The sequence below is a fragment of the Mesocricetus auratus genome, unplaced genomic scaffold, assembly GCF_017639785.1.
Source record: "Mesocricetus auratus isolate SY011 unplaced genomic scaffold, BCM_Maur_2.0 Super-Scaffold_100037, whole genome shotgun sequence".
Taxonomy (NCBI): Eukaryota; Metazoa; Chordata; class Mammalia; order Rodentia; family Cricetidae; genus Mesocricetus; species Mesocricetus auratus.
The window spans coordinates 3,082,331-3,086,848 of record NW_024429215.1 but is presented as its reverse complement, the minus strand read 5'-3'; the positions used below and the strand labels follow the sequence as shown (position 1 = coordinate 3,086,848).

At 37.0% G+C, this 4,518-nt stretch overlaps 1 protein-coding gene across 1 annotated transcript in view; it reads right to left on the bottom strand.

Annotated features, from left to right (window-relative positions):
- The window catches only part of LOC101844785 (zinc finger protein 54-like), a 1,121,204-nt gene that overhangs the window by 60,006 nt on the left and 1,056,680 nt on the right, over positions 1-4,518 (bottom strand). The gene's annotated exons all lie outside the window — the stretch shown is intronic.

The window sequence follows — 4,518 nt, the reverse complement described above, 5'->3', positions numbered from 1 at the left end:
TGGAAGAAAATATTATGCCATGTTTCTTGTTGCAATTTCTGCTTGTTCTTCTATTCATTTTTCATATGACATGTTCCTAAGACCATATGCTGACATTTTAAACAAAAGCAATAGATAAGAAACAATCCCTGTAGATTGCTGGAAATCTCACTAGTACCAGATCTTTCCCCAAACCTGTACTGACTCCATCTGTTATGGTATATATCATTCTGCTATCCTCTATTCTTCCCCAACTCATCCTTCTGCCCCATCTCCTCCTCTTCCCATCTCTTCCCCCCTCATTTTCCCCCATTTCCCAGACTCCCTGAATGTGGCTGTCACTGAGGAGGCCTCCACAATCTTTGGGGCTTCTGGTACTAGATCAGTATTTAGCCTTGGCATAGGAATAAACTTTGGGAGCCTATTGCACATAGAGGAATGCTCTCTCAGGATGGACACATGGGGGTGGTCCTAAGGCCTGTCCTGGATTATAAGGCAGACCTTGGAGATCCACCATGGAGAGCCTCACCCTCCGTGGTGTGGGGATTAGGATATGGTGGGGAGTAGGGCAGAACGGGAGGAAGAGGGAGCTGGGATTGAAACATGAAGCAAGCTTGTTTCTTATTTAAATTAAAAAAAGCAATCATCCCCTGAGATGGAGTCACAAGCACTGGCATCATCTTTGGAAAAACCAATCCTTTCAAAATCCTTCATGTCATTCACATAAGAACAAACAATAAAATCTTTCCCAACAATACAATTTCATATGACTTTACAGTTGTTATCATGAGTGGGCTTACGTATTTTGTAAAGAGAGCTTTGAATAACAGAGTTAAAACAGCTCAACATTTTAAATCAACTTACAAGAACTAGGTAATTGATGTTAAACCATAGCTGACCATAAATTTTAGTAACTCGAGTTAAGAAATATGTGGTTATCCTTAACATAGGACAATTTTGTGTTTTGATTAACCCTGGATGATCTTATATATTGGATTTCTGCATTACTGTGTTAAGTAACACTAACATCATCTGTTTGGGTTTGCTTCACAACAACATCCCCTGAGATTGAATCTGTATTAAAAAAAAACCTTGCTTCTGAACTGCAAAATAAACAATCTTTGGGGCTTCCATTTTGTCTCTGTATTTGTTTTGCTACTGACAAATCCTTACCCTTATATTCTTAGAGAACTTTCATACCATTTGACTCCCATACATGGCTGGGGGTCAGTCTGTGGCAGTTGGGGACCTCAATGTGGGACATGAAGTAGGTCAGCTTTCTCTTCCATTTTCTCTATTTTTCCTAAAATATACATTTCCAGGTAAGGACAGAACCTCTCTAAAGTGCCCCCAGACTCTTTGGTAGAGAAGACATCAAGTTAAGATGGTGAGAAAATAAACATAATTGGGCATTCACAGTCCTAGGATAGAAGCTTGTTCTTGGAAGTGTTGAGCAATATGTTAGAAAGAAGAGTTGGTATAGAAGAGTTTGGCAGCATTTTAGGATTTTACATTGCATCACAAGATATAAGGAAATTTTATGAATGCCATGTGCCCTAAACAAGTCCCAGTTCATACATTTTTATTATGGGTACAAATTTGAGACCTCCTTTCAGAAAAAACAGAAATGGAAATGTATTCAGAAAAAGCACTCTGACGCCGGGCATTGGTGGCACACACCTTTAATCCCAGCACTAGGGAGGCAGAGGCAGGCGGATCTCTGTGAGTTTGAGGCCAGCCTGGTCTACAAAGTGAGTTCCAGGACAGCCTCCAAAGCTACAGAGAAACCCTGTCTCGAAAAAAAAAAAAAAGCACTCTGAGTGGATGAGGTAATTTTTCTGAGGACAGAATCCAAGTAAAATAATGCTTCCTCATCTACTGCTAATCTCAAGGCACAGCCATGCAATGGCTGAGTGAATGATGAGGAACAACATCAGCTAAATGAAGAAGTAGAGGAAAATGATATTGACTTTTCATGATAAAAATCCTTACAAGACAGAAATAGATGCCATTTTCCCACAGCCACTGTTAATTTGCAAAGTCCATTTCAAAGGTAGCAATGGAGAGTGTTCCCCCAAGGCATGAAAATAATCCACTATTTGTCAGAAATTTATAAATCATGCCTCAGTATCCATTATAGCTAAATATGAAAGTGTTTTGTATCACATTATATGGATGACATACTTACAGCAGAAAAAGCAAAGGACTTAAATGAATTGATTTTGAAGAATATGATTGAGGTATTGACTCAGCATGAGTTCATTATTGCCCGTGCCAACTTCAACATAACACACCAATAAATTATTTATAAGGAACAATTCATATTGAATGTATCATTTCTGAAAAATTGCAACTTAGGATTGATAAATTGTAGGCACTTAATGATTTTCAAAAATTATTGGGAAAATATCAATTCAAATAGACCTCATCTAAAAATTACCACATGACATTGCATCATTTATTTGTAATTAAATGTTAATCGGATCCCAAATCTAAAAGAGAGTTTACAAAAGAAACTTTAAAATAATTAGAATTAATAAAAAATTTGCAAGATTCAAAGTGAAAACAAAGTATCTAAAACCATGATCCCTTATTATACTTAAAATATCTCACACCCCTCCTGAAAATGTATAACAAAAAGGTGTCCTAGAATGATATGTTTCTTTCATCCTCATGTGAAAATAATATCTTATCCTCTCATTTATTAAGAGGTGGTTAAGAACCTTGGGAAATTGGAATATTTACTTCATTCTGTAGATTATTGGGGAATTTTATTCGCTTATTATATGGGACAAATAAAAAATAATGTGCCTCAACTTCCCTATATTAAAGTTTGTAGAAGAAGCAGAGATGATCTTCTCAAAATAGCATTGGAACAAATTTCTAATGCCCATTTGGTATTCACAGATGGGTCATGCAATGAAACTTCATCTGCCAATAGAAAAGATAAATCTGTAGTTATTAAAAGTACAAAAGAAATTTCAGCACAGCAGGCAGAAATTACAACAGTTATTGTTGCCCTTGAACACATACTTGAAGAGTTTAATCTTAATGCAGATTCCAAATATGTAGTTGTTTATTTCCTGATGCAGAGACAGGTTTTATATTTGGAAATTCTAATTCAATCAAGAAACAGAATAATTTTTATAGGACATGTCAGAGGACATATTGACCTCCTAGGTCCACAGGCTTCATGTAATGCGATAGCAGATTTATTAACAAAGTAACACTTGATTGCTAGTATGGTGAAACAAGCATTAGAAAGTCATGATTTACATTACCAGTATGCACTGGCCTTGAGAAGTATGTTCAATTTTACTGGAGAACAGGTTAGGCAAATATTGAACCTTGTCCTGTTGTACATCACTCAAGAAAATGGGAGTTAATTAATCTAAGGGGCCTCAAGACTCGATTTTTGTTACAAATATATATAACTCATATCCCAGCATTTGGAATATTGGCTTATGTGCATGTTACTATAGGCAAGTAGTCTCATGGGGACATGGCCACTGCAAGAACTGGTGAGGCTGTGAAAGGTGTCATACAACATCTTGTTTTACGCTTTTTGTTAGGTCTGTCAAACAGAATTAAAACTGATGATGCTCCAGCTTATACTTCTCAAGCTTTTCAAAGTTTTGCATTCAGTGTGGTATATAACAGATAACATGAATTCCGTACAACACCCAAAGGTAAAGCTATCATAGAAAGGACTCATCAAAATCTTAAGTTACAACTTCAAAGATTAATATCCAGTGTTCTTTATTATTCACCTCATCAATTATTAGCCCATGCTTTATTTACCATTAATCATATTAACATAGATGATAAAGGATTTACTCCTATGCAAAAACATTGGGCTGAACCTCCAACAGACTATGATGTGGAAGGATCTTTTAAAATGCACCTGGAAAGGGTTAGACGGGTTAATCACCTTGGAAGAGAATATGATTGTTTTTATCCACAGAATGCAGAAACTCCAATCTGGAATCCAGACTATTGAGAACCCAGAAAAGAATAGGAAAGAATGGGAAGCAAGTAGTATGTAGATGTAGAATCTTGGTATTTCTATTCCACAGGCCTCATCACCTCCCCCTGTGTTGTCATCCACCACAAAGTCAGGTCCACTCATTTGGGGGCAGCTGAACAAACTCAGCCAGAGAACACAAGTGGTCCTTGATACCAGGAATTTACCATAGGCAGAGAATATATTTCTTGACATGCTTGCTATTATTGCTATGCAGGTATACTATGCCTCTGCAAAATCATTTTTGGGCTTGTGTTCCCCATCCTCCACTTCTTCATCTCATGCATTGGGGAGATAAAGTGTATAAAAAGATCACAAATAATAATACTGAGTTGTGAAGCAGACAGCCTCTTTCCTCCTCTCATCTGACTTCCTCTGTAATAAAATATGAGGGAATTCCAGACTCAGCCTCAATTTGTGTTAATTAAAGGAAACACCCCCAGGGAGCCTTCCCATTAATTATAGAATTATTCTTTCTGATATTCCAGAGTGGTGTCAGATATAAACATCCTCCC